Source organism: Drosophila mojavensis, unplaced genomic scaffold (assembly GCF_018153725.1).
Source record: "Drosophila mojavensis isolate 15081-1352.22 unplaced genomic scaffold, ASM1815372v1 contig_74, whole genome shotgun sequence".
Lineage (NCBI taxonomy): Eukaryota > Metazoa > Arthropoda > Insecta > Diptera > Drosophilidae > Drosophila > Drosophila mojavensis.
The window spans coordinates 27,043,060-27,061,934 of record NW_025318899.1 but is presented as its reverse complement, the minus strand read 5'-3'; the positions used below and the strand labels follow the sequence as shown (position 1 = coordinate 27,061,934).

General features: G+C 43.7%; 2 long non-coding RNA genes across 2 annotated transcripts; one reads left to right on the top strand and one right to left on the bottom strand.

Moving 5' to 3' along the window:
• Positions 1–1,886: 1,886 nt before the first annotated feature.
• On the top strand, positions 1,887–2,745 carry LOC116804354. The gene is made up of 3 exons (XR_004364337.1): positions 1,887–2,024; positions 2,110–2,189; positions 2,246–2,745. It is a non-coding gene; the product is annotated as an uncharacterized LOC116804354 (long non-coding RNA).
• Positions 2,070–2,871, bottom strand: LOC122757507. The gene is made up of 2 exons (XR_006357565.1): positions 2,706–2,871; positions 2,070–2,643 (listed from the first exon to the last, which is right to left on the bottom strand). It is a non-coding gene; the product is annotated as an uncharacterized LOC122757507 (long non-coding RNA).
• Positions 2,872–18,875: the final 16,004 nt, after the last annotated feature.

The following is an 18,875-nucleotide window of genomic DNA, read 5'->3' as shown; positions in this document are numbered from 1 at the left end:
TCTCAACGCTATCAGAGCGAACAGCATCGCACGATGGCAAAGAAGGTGGAATAGCTCAGCTAAAGGGCGGTGGACGCACAAGCTCATCCCGGAGCTTGAACCATGGGTTAACCGCAAACATGGCGAGGTTAACTTCTACCTTACGCAGATCCTCTCGGGTCATGGATGCTTTCGGAGCTATTTGAAGCGCTTTGGCCACGAGGAATCTGACGAGTGCCCCTGGTGCGAGCGAGGGCATGTGGAAGACGCCAACCACATTCTTTTCGAATGTGGACGGTTCCTGGAGGAGAGGCGTCGTCTGGAAGAGGCAGTGGGCCGCTCCATCAGAGCGGACAACTTAGTCAACGCCATGCTGGAATCGGAGGAAGCTTGGGAACTAACAAGCACCTTCGCGGCCACAGTGATGATGGAGCTCCGCAGAGTCGAGCGACTGAGAAGACGAGCTGTCCCAGGCTAAGGTAGCGCATAGTGCTTGCGAAGCAATGCTTTACGGCCGTCCCGCAAGCACCGCGCGCTATCCTAGCCACCACACAACTTGCAATTTTTATTTTGTCAATAAATGAATATAAAAAAAAAAAAAAAAAAAAAAAAAAAAAAAAACACACACACACACACGCGCACACAAGCACCCACACCTAAGCACGCATGGACTGCAGTGTGCGCTTACTATGAGAACTTAATTGTTTAATAACTTTTCTTGTGGATGTACTCTCTTCAGATTATGATATAACATGGGGATATGTATGCATTTGCCAAAGCACAAGACTCTAGTACTTGAAATACGCCTTTTACAAAGGTGAGGGTGAGGGGGTGAATAGAGTGCTGGGGCGTAAATTTTTACAAAACTCTACATTTAAAATTTGGAAGCTCTAGCTCTAAAGGTGTAGCAGATATAATTTTATAACTGGGTTTCGATAAGGTTTTTTATCGATAAAAAAAGATCGGGATGAGTTATCGATTTTTAATGATAAGCTCGATTACGGACATTTAAAAAAAAATTTGAAGTCTCTAGCTCTTATATCTTCTTAACTCGACGCGTTCATACATACGGACAGACGGACAGGGCCAAATCGACAGCTCGTCGCCCTGATTAAGAATATATATACTCCTTCTCCTTGTTACATACATTTCAACAAAACCATTATATCCTGATTTCCCATTGAAAATGGGGTATTATTATATGAAATTTATACAATTTCGGTTTTTGGTTAAAATTTACCCCCCTTAAATTCACCCCCTCACCTTCACTTTTGTAAAAAGCGTATTTCAAATACTAGAGACTTGTGCTTTAGCAATTACATGCATATCCATGTTATAATCATAATCTAAAAGTTTCATGAAGATCGTACGTTCTTTTGTGTTTTATTATACCAATATACAGGTTTAAAGCAATCAAACAACCAAAAGTTTGGTTGGAATTTTTGAAAAAATGAAAGAAAAACATTGATTTTTAAATCTTTTTTAGTCTATCCCTACGAACTTTCTGTGTTCTATTCTTATTACTAGCTGGCCCTGCAAACGTTGCATTGCCCTATCCATTATTTCTAGTTAAAAAAATTGTTGAAAGCTATGTTGCTCAGGTTGGGATACACTCTGATTAATTTATTAATCGGATTTTCATTCAAGCACCTTGTGGTAAACGACATTCTTCGTTTTTTGGTCAAGTGCAAGAACAAATAATGCGGATGGTTTGCCAACACGTGAGCATGCCACGTACAATTGACCATGAGAAAACAAGTAAGAAAGCTCTAGTCGAGACTACTCGACTACGAGATCCCCTGAACCCTTGGAGTAATAGCTATTTCAATAATTTTTCGCGTCTTTCAGCTTACACAAGAAACACGCACACACACACACACACACGCACGCACGTACGCACGCACAGGCATACATACACACACATACACAATGTGTATAGTATGTAGTGCTGCAAATCCATCGATGGAAATATCGATAGTATCGATGGACTTTCTTTTGTTAGATAGATCGATGGACGATAGATCGCTACAGACGCCAAGCCACAAGTAAGTTCATACGTGGATACTCAAATTATTATTAACATTAGAATCTATTTTACACAAACAATTTGATTTATTTTTTAACATATAGCACATAGATAACTATTTACCACATTATTTAATTGTTGGCGGTTCCTCCACGGAAAATGGAAAATTTTTTGATCCCATCTGGTAAGATTCATACAATTAATAGCAAACACGTTTTTTCTAATTGTTTTGGATTTTAGATAAATGTGCTTCTTCGCCTGCAGACGCCAATAAGGAATCTTCATTTGCTGTTACGGTACACACTGAAAATATTGCGCCTTGAGAAATCTCAAGTATGGAAGTTTTTCGAAAAATGCCAAGAAAAAAACTTTGTGAAATGCCTGTTGTGTGGGCAGCATTATAAAACGAGCGGGAACACATCAAATATGCAAGAGCATTTAAAGCGTGCACATAATGGATCTCACGATAATTAATTTTAGTTTTAAGCTCAAGACTTTTGTGAAAGATAGTCAAGCTTTGTTTTTTAATTTTAAGTTAAATTTTAAGACTTGTTAATTACAGTCGAACTTTTTGTTTTTTAGATATAAGATATATATGAACCAAAGTTTATTTTTAGGATTGACTGTTTTGTGATGAACTGGAATACAAATATTATTTTTATGAATTAAGACGAAAAATCATGAATTGTTTTGAACTTACTAAGTATAAATGTTTATAAAGTTGATTTTTTTCTATGAATTTTCAATAATTTTTGAATGATGGAGCTATTTTCGATGGAACCATCGATACTATCGATGTTTTAATCCATCGGACTCAAACAAAATCGATGGACGGTCCATCGATGGTTTTGCAGCACTGGCAGATATAATTAAATAACTAGCTTTCGATAAAGTTTTCAATCGATAATAAAATATCGGGAGTAGTTATCGATATTTAGAGAAAAACTTGATATGCGCGTGACATACTCGGACCACTAACCAGAGAACACATAGACTAGACATCTAGAACAAATTTTTTCTAGAACAAATGACAGTCACTCTACAATTCAAACAATACAAAATTGACAAACTAATGAATCGCCAGACAATTATTATCCCATCTCATACATACATACACATATGTATGCAAATGTATGTGATCATTCAAAGGCCAATCAACGGTAAATTTTGGGCATTACAATTTGCTCAGGCAGCAAATGTTACGCACACAGGCCACAAATGCTCACACATGTTTCCAGAGACTGCAAGTGTGTGGGTGCTTGCCCGTCGCGAAATCATATTCTTTATGCGTATCAACGCTTTCCTTCCCACGAATAACCATCGAAACGCTTACATGTTGTTTGCATGAGCGTGACAAACGCTTTTATGATTTCGGTATACCCTTCAGTCAAAAGGAAAGAGCTGGGATCGTCGCGAACAATTTTCATAGAGAGAGAGATAGAGTGAGAGAGAGAGAGTAGGACAAATAGCGCATAGCCGTGCTTCATATAAGAATGGCGCCATTTCGTTTGAGCGCTTGCAGCATACTGATTTTGTCGTGCAATATTTTCACTGCTTGAGCCTCAAGAGACTGAGCCGAGCAAATACGAAGTTGTGTAGTCTCCTCAGCGCATTTTTTCGTCGGTGAAAATCGACTCAGCTCGTCGCCATGATCGAGAACATATTTACATTTTGGAGCTTTCCACGCCTTCTTCAACCTGTTACATGCTTTTAAGAAAACTATTATACCCTGATTTCCCATTGAAAATGGGTTCAGAAAATTGGGATTTTAGGGTATAATGGTCTGGTGAAAAGTATGTAACAGGCAGAAGGAATCATCGCAGATTCCGCCCGTCCGTCCGTATGAACGCTTAGATCTCAGAAGCTATAAGACCTAGAGACTTGAAATTTGGAATGCTTTCACGTACACGTGTATATACCATACGCAATACGAGTTTATCTTTACTATTCGAAAACTCACCCAATATCTTATTTGTCGAGAATAATCGATAAATTGATTTCGTTTGTTCAGCATAATTTGAGCACTATTAGTCCTGGAGACTTAAGATTTATTGTGTTTGTATATACATTTGATGGGTACAAAGATTTTCTAATTTACATACATACATTTAAAAATTAAGAAAGTCCAACAACAAGGGCAATTATTCAACAAGTAAATTTTCATAATATTGCCACACGCAGTCGCTGCTTACCTCGCAGTTAGTAGAGCGCGTTCTTATACGTGCATGTGTATGTACATACATATGTGTAAAAGAAGTGCAGAATGACTAGAATATCAGCTTGAGGGTTCAGAGTATCTCCTAGTCGAGCAGTCTCGACTAGTGTACTCTTACTTGTTATTTACTCACCAGTTAATTTCTGTGTGTCACGGAGATTGAACGTGACGATAAAAGATTTAAAGTATTACATTCTCAAAGAACACATGAGATTGCTTGTATTTTCTCCCATCAACTTATGATTACGTGATATAAATAAATAAAGATATGCTGATCTTTGATATGTGCGACCTCTGACGTGTAACACGACTTATAGTCGGGGTTTTTCCAGACGCGGTGAACAGTACCATCGAAAATGAATCATTCTTCAAAATCAAGGCGAATTTTGTGAGCGGCTAATCTCAGAGTTAACGGCACCAGTTGTAAAATATGAGTTTTTCCTGTCGTCGTCCAGGTCGGGGCTTTGAAAATTTATAGTTACCATTTGTCCAATTGCTCGACTCTCCACCGATATTTTAATCTAAGTTTCAAGCTTCTACTCTGATTTCATTCCCTTAGCATCCTTGATACACCATGCGTTTGTTTCCCCAATACTTGAAAATTTCTTAAAACTTTGTTTATATATATATACATATATATATAGTTCCGTAATATGTATGGATTGGCCTTCAGCGTGGGATTTGCAACGTAAGCTTAAGCATTTAAATGTACATATGTATGTATGTATATGCCTTCTGCATGTACATACAAACATACATACATATATACATACACACACCCGGATTGCTATATAATCGCGTTTTGCCACGCGTTTTGTAGCGACAGAACTCTTCATACATATAAACATTATGTATTTAGGCAGACCATACGTTTTAAAATTTAATAAAGCGATTCGTTACTTACCATTCGAGATAAACGGTTGAAATATTTTCTTTCTACATAAAACTTCTTACTCCTCATCTTGTAATACGAATTACTTGATTCCGACATCCATCATCTTTTTGATGAATTTTTTAACCTGTCTATATTTAAGACGAACTCTATTTCTAACCATCTAAATCGCACACTAGATCTTGTGTTCATTAATCATTAATGTCGTGAGATCAACAACTTTTTGCGAGAAGCAGGCTGCCAACTTAACCTTTTACTGCCAAATGCAGGAAATATTATAAACAAGCTGCTGGCGAGAAATTTGGCATTATTTAAAATTAAACAAGTACTTTATGATATTATTTAAAGACCTTCCAAAGTACTTGAATATTATTAGCATAAACAATTCGTGCACTGCCGAGGAGAAAATTGATTTTATTGAGCTTGATAATTGTGTGTCAATTTTCGAACAAAAATATAATCCATAACAAGTAAGAAAGCTCTAGTCGGGAATGCTCCACTAGGAGATCCCCTGAACCCTTCGAGCAACTTATATTTCAATAAATATTCGCATTTTCACACATACACGCATAAACACGCATTGGCTGCAGTGTTGGCTTACTATGGGAAGTTAATTGTTTAATATCTTTTCTTGTGGATGGACTATATTCATGAAACTTGCAGATTATGAATATAACATAGATATGCATGTATTTGCCAAAGCACAAGTCCCTAGTATTTGAAATACGCCTTTTACAAACGTGAGGGTGAGGGGTTAAAATGTGACAAAAACCGAAATTGTATAAAATGCATACAAGTATACAAAAAAAATTTGGAGGGTCTAGCTTTAAAGATGTAGCAGATATAAATTTATTACTGGTTTTCGATAATGTTTTTAATCGATAACAAAATAACGGAGGAAGCTATCGATATTTAAAGCAAAAATTGCAGTAAAAACAAACACAAACAAGTAAGAAAGCTCTAGTCGAGACTACTCGACTACGAGGTCCCCTGAACCCTTGGAGCAATAGATATTTCAATAATTTTTCGCGTCTTTCAGCTTACACAAGAAACACGCACACACACACACACGCACGTACGCACACACAGGCATACATACACACACACGCATACAGACACAAACGCATACACACACTCACATACACACACACACACACACAAACACACACACACATACACAAACACATACATACACATACACAAACACATTCACACACAAGCACCCACGCATAAACACGCATGGGCTGCAGTGTGCGCTTACTATGAGAACTTAATTGTTTAATAACTTTATTTATGGACGTACGATCTTTATGAAACTTTCAGATTATGATTATAAAATGAATATGCATAATTGCCAAAGCACAAGTCTCTAGTATTTGAAATACGCTTTTTACAAAAGTGAGGGTGAGGGGGTGAATTTAGAGGTGGGGGTATATTTTAACAAAAACCGAAATTGTATAAATTGCATATAAGCATACATTAAAAATTTGGAGACTCTAGCAATAAAGGTGTAGAAGATATAATTTTATAACTGGTTTTCGATAAGGGTTTTTATCGATAAAAAAAGAACGGGATGAGTTATTGATTTTTAATGATAAACTTGATATCCGCGCCGTAATTACGGACATTTTAATAAAAATTTGAAGTCTCTAGCTCTTATATCTTCTGAAATCGACGCGTTCATACATACGGACAGACGGACGGACGGACAGACGGACAGTCTCCAAATTTTTTATGTATGCTTATATGCAATTTATACAATTTCGGTTTTTGTTAAAATTTACCCCCCACCTCTAATTCACCCCCTCACCATCACATTTGTAAAAAAGTATTTCAAATACTAGAGACTTGTCCTTTAGCAATTACATGCATCTCCATGTTATAATCATAATCTGAAAGTTTCATGAAGATCGTACGTCCACAAAAGTTATTAAGCAATTAAGTTCTCATAGTAAGCGCTCACTGCCGCCCATGCGTGTTTATGCTTGTGTTTTTTTATATTCATTTATTGACAAAATTAAACAAATTGCAAGTTGCGTGATGGCTAGGATAGCGCGCGGTGCTTGCGGGACGGCCGTAAAGCATTGCTTCGCAAGCACTATGCACTACCTTAGCCTGGGACAGCTCGTCTTCTCAGTCGCTCGACTCTGCGGAGCTCCATCATCACTGTGGCCGCGAAGGTGCTTGTTAGTTCCCAAGCTTCCTCCGATTCCAGCATGGCGTTGACTAAGTTGTCCGCTCTGATGGAGCGGCCCACTGCCTCTTCCAGACGACGCCTCTCCTCCAGGAACCGTCCACATTCGAAAAGAATGTGGTTGGCGTCTTCCACATGCCCTCGCTCGCACCAGGGGCACTCGTCAGATTCCTCGTGGCCAAAGCGCTTCAAATAGCTCCGAAAGCATCCATGACCCGAGAGGATCTGCGTAAGGTAGAAGTTAACCTCGCCATGTTTGCGGTTAACCCATGGTTCAAGCTCCGGGATGAGCTTGTGCGTCCACCGCCCTTTAGCTGAGCTATTCCACCTTCTTTGCCATCGTGCGATGCTGTTCGCCCTGACAGCATTGAGTCGCGTAGGCCCGTGCGAATTCCGCTCCACGGCTTCGGCGACCAAATACTCCAGTGGCACCATACCGGCTATGACGAGCGCCGCGTCATCGGAGATAGTCCTGAAAGCGCAGCTGACTCTGATTGCGCTCAGCCTGTAGATCGCGCAAATGCCTCGGCTGTAGCTCGGCGTTGCCATCGCTCTTGCCCATATTGGCGCAGCATAGAGGATGACAGACCTAATGACGCTCATTAAGAGGAGACGTCGTTGCTGTTTAGGTCCCCGCGTGTTAAGCATGATTCTCGAGAGAGCTCTACAAGAATCAGCTGCCTTTTTTATGCACATATTCTAAGTGCTCGCGGAAAGTTAATCTTGTGTCTATCATGACACCAAGATATCTTATCGCCCTCTTTGACGCAATGGTGACGCTGCCGATCTTTATATTGGCAGTTTCCACTCTTTTGCGACTGCTGACCAGTACAACTTCGGTCTTGTGTGCCGCTAGCTCGAGCCCAGCTCCTGTCAACCAGCTTCGTATGCAATTGATACTTTCGCTGCACATATCCTCTGTATCTTTGAGCTCCTTTCCTATGGCTACGACAGCTACATCATCAGCAAAGCCAATGGTGTGCGCGCCTGCTGGTAGTTCCAAGCGCAGTACGCCGTCGTACATGATGTTCCATAGGAGAGGCCCCAGCACTGAGCCTTGGGGTACTCCAGCTGACACTGTATGAGTTTGGGGACCCTCACTCGTGTTGTATACCAGTGTTCTTCCTCTGAAGTAGCTCTTTATTGTTTCTTTAAGATATTTAGGGATATTATATTGTGACAGCGCATTCAGTATCATATCCCAACTAGCTGTATTGAAGGCATTCTTTACGTCCAGAGTCGCAATAATGCAGTATTGCTTCGTCCCATGCTTCCATCTTGTGCCATGGATGGCGGAAGTGGCCAGACCAACAACTTTGTTTAGCGCGTCCGTTGTTGACCGGGCCTTCCGGAATCCAAATTGGTTTGGTGACAGGCCTCCGGCGCTTGCAATCGCAGTCTCCAGCCTAGAGCAGATCAGTTTCTCAAACACCTTTCCCATGGTGTCTAAGAGACAGATCGGTCTGTACGAAGATGGCTCATCTGGTGGTTTGCCAGCCTTGGGTAGCAATACCAGATTCTGGGCTTTCCATTTTGCCGGGAACGTCTCTTGGATCAGGCATTCGTTAAATAATTCGGCAAACGTACTTGGGTGCAAGGCGAGGGCTAGCTTTAGCGCACGATTTGGGATCCCGTCCGGCCCTGGAGCTGTGTTGGTTCTAAGACCTCGGAGAACTACTGCTATTTCTTCCTCTGTAACTAAAACAATTTCAGTGCTCGTTGAGCCCTGATCAGCAGACTCGGACTCAGGGGCGTGAATGGAGCTTAAACTTTCTGGAAAGAGTGTTTCCACAATCGATTTAAGCTCCAGACGATCCGTAGGCTGCACCTGTCTACCTGCGTATAGTCTTTTAACTACTATCTTATATGCCCTGCCCCAAGGGTCATATTCGGCTGAGTCGCACAACTGTAAAAAACATTCTCTTTTGCTTGCCCGAATGGCCTTCTTCAGCTGTCTTCTAGCTGCCTGGTAAGTTAACTGTTTCTCAAAAAACGTTGGCCTACCGCGAGCCCGTTGGTAGCTTCTTCTCGCCTGGATGCATTTGCGACGAATGTCACCTATTTGCGTATTCCACCAATACGTAGGCTCATGTTGTCGCGTGAACTGCTTGCGGCGTAACATGCTGCTATTGCAGGCACTCTGTATTTGGGCTACCATTTGGCATGCTCTGGCCTCAGCATTACCAATTGTACCCAGAGACTGAATGGCCTCTGAAAAGACCGCGGGATCAAAAGTATCTAGCCGATACGACTCCCTCCACAATGTTGACGCCCTGGCAGGTGGCTCACCTATTGTGAACAGAAGTGCCGTATGATCGCTGCCTGTATAGCTATCGCAATGGCTCCATGTTGCTCCCCGAAAGAGGGATGAAGTGACAAAAGTAATGTCGATAACAGACCCGTATCCCGCCCGACTGAAGGTGTACTCATGGCCAGTGTTGAGCAGTGCAACATCTAGTGTCGCGAAGATCTCCAGTAGGATACGACCTCTGGCATTTGTTGTTGGGCTACCCCATTCTAGCGCCCAGGAGTTAAAATCTCCAGCTATAATGGCCTTCCGACCCCTAGCATCCTCGGCAAGCTCGTCGAGCACCGTCGTGAATTCACTGAGCTGCATGCTGGGGGCCAGATAGCAACTGTAAAGCCACAAGCTACCATATCGGCTACGTACGAACCCATTGAATGACTTAACATTCGAAAGTACGTTCGTTGAGTTGCCGCATACCCACAACGCAGCTTTGCCATTAACGTCTGTTGACCATGTCCTAGGGCAGCTGGTTCTACAGTGGTGAGGCTCACTGAGAAAAGCTACATCTATACATTTTTCCCTAATGGTCTGCTCTAGAAGATCTTGGGCAGCAACACAATGATTTAAGTTAAGCTGCAAAAACCTTAACATTTCATTTTACGAGCAGCTTCACGGTAAGATGGGCTGTGTGTATGTGTGTGTATGTATGTGTGTGTATGTATGCCTGTGTTTTTATTTTTTTTAATTTTTTTTTTTTTATATTCATTTGTTGACAAAATTAAACAAATTGCAAGTTGCGTGGTGGCTAGGATAGCGCGCGGTGCTTGCGGGACGGCCGTAAAGCATTGCTTCGCAAGCACTATGCGCTACCTTAGCCTGGGACAGCTCGTCTTCTCAGTCGCTCGACTCTGCGGAGCTCCATCATCACCGTGGCCGCGAAGGTGCTTGTTAGTTCCCAAGCTTCCTCCGATTTCAGCATGGCGTTGACTAAGTTGTGCGCTCTGATGGAGCGGCCCAGTGGCACTTCTAGACAACGCCTCTCCTCCAGGAACCGTCCACATACGAAAAGGACGTGGTTGGCGTCTTCCACATGCCCTCGCCCGCTCCAGGGGCACTCGTCAGTTTCCTCGTGACCAAAGCGCTTCAAATAGCTCCGAAAGCATCCATGGCCCGAGAAGATTTGTGAAAGATAGAAGTTAACCTCGCCGTGTTTGCGGTTAACCCATGATTCGAGCTCCGGGATGAGCTTGTGCGTCCACCGCCCTTTAGCTGAGCTATTCCACTTTCTTTGCCATCGTGCAATGCTGTTCGCCCTGATAGCGTTGTGTCGCACAGTCGCGTGCGAATTCCGCACCACGGCTTCGGCGACCAGGTACTCCAGTGGCTATGACAAGCGCCGCATCATCGGAGATAGTCCTGAAAGCGCAGCTGATTGATTGCGCTCAGTCTGTAGATCGCGCAAATGTCCCGGCTGTAGCTCGGCGTTGCCATCGCTCTTGACCATATTGGCGCAGCATAGAGGATGACAGACCTAATGACGCTCATTAGAAGGAGACGTCGTTGCTGTTTAGGTCCCCGCGTGTTAAACATAATTCTTGAGAGAGCTCTACAAGAATCAGCTGCCTTTTTATGCAAATATTCTAAGTGCTCGCGGCTGACGCTGCCGATCTTTATATTGGCAGTTTCCACTCTTTTGCGACTGCTTACTAGGACGGCTCCTGTCAACCAGTTTCGTATGCGATTGATACGTTCGCTGCACATATCCTCTGTATCTTTAAGCTCCTTGCCTATGGCGACGACGGCCACATCATCAGCAAAGCCAATGGTGTGCGCACCTGCTGGTACTTCCAAGCGCAGTACGCCGTCGTACATGATATTCCATAGGTGAGGCCCCAGCACTGAGCCTTGGGGTACTCCAGCTGACACTGTGTGAGTTTGGGGACTGTTTGTGTGTGTTTTTGTGTGTGTGTATGTATGCCTGTGTATGTGTGTGTGTGTGTTAGTTTCTTGTGTAAGTTGAAAGACGCAAAAATTATTGAAAAATTAAGAAAGCTCTAGTCGAGACTGGCATACATACACACACACGAATACACACACACATACACACACACACGTCATACACACACAAACGAATACACACACACACACATACACAAACACAGGAGACTCGAGTTGCGTTTTCGTGGAGTACGGTCGACGTCATCGTGATCCATCGTGGACAATAGCTTGATCTGTGTTTTTCCCTGTGAAAGTGGAAAGAACTGTAGACAACGTGGTTGCTGTGGGCGCGACGCACCCAGCGACGGCAAAAATTATCAAAGACTTACTTCGCGGCGGTCTCGCGGAGTACCCCAGTGATACAAACCGGTGGTGCAAGAGAGGGGGGCAATAGCGTCACTGTTTTTGGCGTCAGGGCTTTCCTCTTTCCCTTTCTTTTTTAAGCGCGAAAAGATTTGTCACATTAGGCGTCACATTTGTGCAAATAATAAAAAATCAGGTGCATTCACTCTAACAGCTGTTAGTAGTGCTGGAAATTGCAGCGGACAATCAGCTGCTCACTAACTTTGGTGAGTCTCAGCAGAGACAGCAACCTAGCTGCTGGTGTGAGGTAGCAGGTATTAAAAGTAGTGCATACTTTCGGGCTCTGTAGTTAAGTTGAGTTTAAGTTACTGCGGTCTCTAAACTCAAATTATATTAGCAGGCTTCACGCCGTGGTAGTCGGAGCAATATGGAGGCCATGATGGAGGAGGAGCTGCAAGCTTTCGCGCGCCGTTCCTCGTTGCAGCGATCACCGCAGCAACAACAGAGGGCGTTGCCGCAGCCGTCGACTTGTAATCAGTCTCCAGTGGCTAAGTGTCAGGCACCCAAGTCTTTAAAAGAAGCGTTAGCCCAAACAGGAGTTACGCTAGAGGGTTTGTCTGCCCTATTTGGGGGGCAGCGGCATATAAATGCACTAATGAGAGAGGAGCTGGCTAGGCTGGTCAGTCTCCACAAGACGGCCGAAGCGTTCTGCAACCGATCGGTAAAAGACTGCGAGGTGCAGACCACGCTGGTCAAGAAAGTAGCTGAGAAGGCTAAAACAGCGTTAGTGCTACAGCAGGTAGTAATACGCCCAAGCGGTCGAGGGAAGTTGCCACTGAGCCGAGGAAAACTCCCTCGAAAAAGCCGAGGCACAATAAAAGCGCTACAAATCCAATAGAGCCAATGGCTCTACGGGCTGCAGCCGATAAAACCAACCAGGCAGGTCGACAGACGAGTTCGAACAGCTGGACGGTTGTTAAGGGACGCAAGCCGCTGCAAAAACGTTCCAGAAGTGACGCCATCGCAGTTTCAGGTGGAGGTGGTTGCAGCTATGCGGACATGCTTCGCGTAGTCAAGAGCGACCCAAATTTAAAGCATCTGAGCGGCGACGTCCAAGGTATTAGGAAGACAGCTAAGGGAGACCTTTTGTTGCAACTGAGTAGGAAGCCGGAGCATAGCGCTGAGGCTCTGCACGAAGCTTTAGGCAAAGCCTTGGGTGACCGAGCGGTAGTTAAAACACTTACCGAATCGGCTCAAATTGAGATTCGCGACCTAGATGAGTTAGCAAGCAAAGAGGAGATCTTGGAGGCAATTAGGGTGGAGTTGAAGGATAGCTCACTCCCCATTGAGGCTATCAAATCGCTTCGGCTAGCTTTTGGTGGACAGCAAAGAGCTACGGTTGCTCTTCCAATTGGGAAAGCTAAAACTCTGCTCGAGCTGTCCAAAATTAGAATAGGATGGGTAGTATGCCGTATCCGAGCTGTGGAACAGCCTAAACGCTGTTTTAAGTGCCTCAATTACGGTCATATGACCTAAAGGGCGCCTGTTTCAGGTGTAGAGAGGGGTCACAGTGCAAAAGCCTGCACCAAGCCACAAAAATGTAGCCTCTGCATCCGGAAAGGGGAAAAGCAGACGGACCATTCAGCAGGCAGCTTCAAGTGCCCATCTTACCGTGAAGCTGCTCGTAAAATGAAATGTTAAGGTTTTTGCAGCTTAACTTAAATCATTGTATTGCTGCCCAAGATCTTCTAGAGCAGACCATTAGGGAAAATGTATAGACGTAGCTTTTCTCAGTGAGCCCCACCACTGTATAACCAGCTGCCCTAGGACATGGTCAACAGACGTTAATGGCAAAGCTGCGTTGTGGGTATGCGGAAACTCAACGAACGTACTTTCGAATGTTAAGTCATTCAATGGGTTCGTACGCGGCCGATATGGTAACTTATGGCTTTACAGTTGCTATCTGGCCCCCAGCATGCAGCTCAATGAATTCACGACGGTGCTCGACGAGCTTGCCGAGGATGCTAGGGGTCGGAAGGCCATTATAGCTGGAGATTTTAACTCCTGGGCGTTAGAATGGGGTAGCCTCACAACAAATGCCAGAGGTCGTATCCTACTGGAGATCTTCGCGACACTAGATGTTGCACTGCTCAACACTGGCCACGAGTACACCTTCAGTCGGGCGGGATACGGATCTATTATCGACATTACTTTTGTCACTTCATCCCTCTTTCGGGGAGCAGCATGGAGCCATTGCGATAGCTATACGGGCAGCGATCATACGGCACTTCTATTCACAACAGGTGAGCCACCTGCCAGGGCTGACGCCCTGGAGGGAGTCGTATCGGCTAGATACTTTTGATCCCGCGGTCTTTTCAGAGGCCATTCAGTTTCTGGGCACAATTGGTAATGCTGAGGCCAGAGCATGCCAAATGGTAGCCCAAATACAGAGTGCCTGCAATAGCAGCATGTTACGCCGCAAGCAGTTCACGCGATAACAAGAGCCTACGTATTGGTGGCATGCACAAATAGGTGACATTCGTCGCAAATGCATCCAGGCGAGAAGAAGCTACCAACGGGCTCGCGGTAGGTCTACGTTTTCTGAGAAACAATTAGCTTACCAGGCAGCTAGAAGACAGCAGAAGAGGGCCATTCGGGCAAGCAAAAGAGAATGCTTATTAGAGTTGTGCGACTCAGCCGAATATGACCCTTGGGGCAGGGCATATAAGATAGTAGTTAAAAGACTATACGCAGGTAGACAGGTGCAACCTACGGATCGTCTGGAGCTTAAATCGATTGTGGAAACGCTCTTTCCAGAAAGTTTAAGCTCCATTCACGCCCCTGGATCCGAGTCTGCTGATCAGGGCTCAACGAGCACTGAAATTGTTTTAGTCACAGAGGATGAAATCATAGTAACTCTCCGGGGTCTTAGAACCAACACAGCTCCAGGGCCGGACGGGATCCCAAATCGTGCGCTAAAGCTAGCCCTCGCCTTGCACCCTAGTACGTTCGCTGAATTATTTAACGAATGTCTAATTCAAGAGACGTTCCCGGCAAAATGGAAAGCCCAGAACCAGGTGTTGCTACCCAAGGCCGGCAAACCGCCATATGAGCCATCTTCATACAAACCGATCTGTCTCTTAGACACCATGGGAAAGGTGTTTGAGAAACTGATCTGCTCTAGACTGGAGACTGCGATTACTAGCGCCGGAGGCCTGTCACCAAATCAATTTGGATTCCGGAAGGCCCGGTCAACAACGGACGCGCTAAACAAAGTTGTTGGTCTGGCCACTTCCGCCATCCATGGCACAAGATGGAAGCATGGGACGAAGCAATACTGCATTATTGCGACTCTGGACGTAAAGAATGCCTTCAATACAGCTAGTTGGGATATGATACTGAATGCGCTGTCACAATATAATATCCCTAAATATCTTAAAGAAACAATAAAGAGCTACTTCAGAGGAAGAACACTGGTATACAATACGAGTGAGGGTCCCCAAACTCATACAGTGTCAGCTGGAGTACCCCAAGGCTCAGTGCTGGGGCCTCTCCTATGGAATATCATGTACGACGGCGTACTGCGCTTGGAACTACCAGCAGGCGCGCACACCATTGGCTTTGCTGATGATGTAGCTGACGTAGCCATAGGAAAGGAGCTCAAAGATACAGAGGATATGTGCAGCGAAAGTATCAATCGCATACGAACTGGTTGACTGGAGCTGGGCTCGAGCTAGCGGCACACAAAACTGAAGTAGTCCTAGTCAGCAGTCGCAAAAGAGTGGAAACTGCCAATATAAAGATCGGCAGCGTCACCATTGCGTCAAAGAGGGCGATAAAGTATCTTGGTGTCATGATAGACACAAGATTAACTTTCCGCGAGCACTTAGAGTATGTGCATAAAAAGGCAGCTGATTCTTGTAGAGCTCTCTCGAGAATTATGCTTAACACGCGGGGACCAAAACAGCAACGACGTCTCCTTCTAATGAGCGTCATTAGGTCCGTCATCGCGCCAATATGGGCAAGAGCGATGGCAACGCCGAGCTACAGCCGGGGCATTTGCGCGATCTACAGACTGAGCGCAATCAGAGTCAGCTGCGCTTTCAGGACTATCTCCGATGATGCGGCGCTTGTCATAGCCACTGGAGTACCTGGTCGCCGAAGCCGTGGTGCGGAATTCGCACGCGACTGTGCGACACAACGCTATCAGGGCGAACAGCATTGCACGATGGCAAAGAAAGTGGAATAGCTCAGCTAAAGGGCGGTGGACGCACAAGCTCATCCCGGAGCTCGAACCATGGGTTAACCGCAAACACGGCGAGGTAAACTTCTACCTTACGCAGATCCTCTCGGGACATGCCTGCTTTCGGAGCTATTTGAAGCGCTTTGGCCACGAGGAATCTGACGAGTGCCCCTGGTGCGAGCGAGGGCATGTGGAAGACGTCAACCACATTCTTTTCGAATGTGGACGGTTCCTGGAGGAGAGGCGTCGTCTGGAAGAGGCAGTGGGCCGCTCCATCAGAGCGGACAACATTGTCAACGCCATGCTGGAATCGGAGGAAGCTTGGGAACTAACAAGCACCTTCGCGGCCACAGTAATGATGGAGCTCCTCAGAGTCGAGCGAATGAGAAGACGAGCTGTCCCAGGCTAAGGTAGCGCACAGTGCTTTCGAAGCAATGCTTTGCGGCCGTCCCGCAAGCATCGCGCACTATCCTAGCCAACACACAACTTGCAACTTGTATTAAGATTGTCAATAAACGAATATAAAAACAAGTAAGAAAGCTCTAGTCGAGACTACTCGACTACGAGATCCCCTGAACCCTTGGAGAAATAGCTATTTCAATAATTTTTCGCGTCTTTCAGCTTACACAAGAAACACGCACACACACACGCACGCACACACAGGCATACATACACACACATACATACACACACATACACACACACACATACACAAACAATTACATACATATACACACACAAGCATAAACACGCATGGGCGGCAGTGAGCGCTTACTATGAGAACTTAATTGCTTAATAACTTTTTTTGTGGACGTACGATCTTCATGAAACTTTTAGATTATGATTATAACATGAATATGCATGTAATTGCCAAAGCACAAGTCTCTAGTATTTGAAATACGCCTTTTACAAAAGTGATGGTGAGGGGGTGAATTTAAGGGTGGGGGGTAAATTTTAACAAAAACCGAAATTGTATATTATTGCATATAAGCATACATTAAAAATTTGGAGACTCTAGCAATAAAGGTGTAGAAGATATAATTTTATAACTGGTTTTCGATAAGGTTTTTTATCGATAAAAAAGATCGGGATGAGTTATCGATTTTTAATGATAAACTTGATATGCGCGCTGTAATTACGGACATTTAAAAAAAATTGAAGTCTCTAGCTCTTATATCTTCTGAAATCGACGCGTTCATACATACGGACAGACGGACAGACAGACGGACAGGGCCAAATCAACTCAGCTCGTCGCCCTGATCAAGAATATATATACTTTGTGGGGAGCATAAGCATACATGTAATCTGGCAACACCATACGAAGAATGTAATTAACATTATTCTGTTTATATTTTACTCTTTATTAAACCTTTAACCGAACCACAACGTTTTTTACTCTCGCTGGCATTGCAACGCAAACATTAAGCCAAATATCTCCAACATTGGTTATGGGCCCAGAGTAATCGCTATTCGGTTTAATATACAAAAGTGTCTAAGAGCAAAGAGCCGTTTTTATTTTTGCTTAGTGATCAATAGTTAATATCGTGCGCGAATTAACGCGGAATTGCAAGCAAAATGAACATGTCGTACCAAATCGAAAAGCTTATGATTATAACATGAATATGCATGTAATTGCCAAAGCACAAGTCTCTAGTATTTGAAATACGCTTTTTACAAAAGTGATGGTGAGGGGGTGAATTTAAGGGTGGGGGGTAAATTTTAACAAAAACCGAAATTGTATAAATTGCATATAGGCATACATTAAAAATTTGGAGACTCTAGCAATAAAGGTGTAGAAGATATAATTTTATAACTGGTTTTCGATAAGGTTTTTTATCGATAAAAAAATATCGGGATGAGTTATCGATTTTTAATGATAAACTTGATATGCGCGCTGTAATTACGAACATTTTAAAAAAATTTGAAGTCTCTAGCTCTTATATCTTCTGAAATCGACGCGTTCATACATACGGACAGACGGACAGACGGACGGACGGACAGACGGACAGACAGACGGACAGGGCCAAATCAACTCAGCTCGTCGCCCTGATCAAGAATATATATACTTTGTGGGGTCTGCCACGCCTCCTTCTGCCTGTTACATACATTTCAACAAAACCATTATACCCTGATTTCCCATTGAAAATGGGTTCAGGGTATAACAAGTAAGAAAGCTCTAGTCGAGACTACTCACACACACAGGCATACATACACACACATACATACACACACATACACACACACACACACATACACACACATACACAAACATTTACATACATATACACACACAAGCATAAATACGCATGGGCGGCAGTGAGCGCTTACTATGAGAACTTAATTGCTTAATAACTTTTGTGGACGTACGATCTTCATGAAACTTTCAGATTATGATTATAACATGGATATGCATGTAATTGCTAAAGCACAAGTCTCTAGTATTTGAAATACGCTTTTTACATAAGTGATGGTGAGGGGGTGAATTTAAGGGTGGGGGGTAAATTTTAACGAAAACCGAAATTGTATAAATTGCATATAAGCATACATTAAAAATTTGGAGACTCTAGCAATAAAGGTGTAGAAGATATAATTTTATAACTGGTTTTCGATAAGGTTTTTTATCTTGATATGCGCGCTGTAATTACGGACATTTAAAAAAAAATTTGAAGTCTCTAGCTCTTATATCTTCTGAAATCGACGCGTTCATACATACGGACAGACGGACGGACAGGGCCAAATCAACTCAGCTCGTCGCCCTGATCAAGAATATATATATA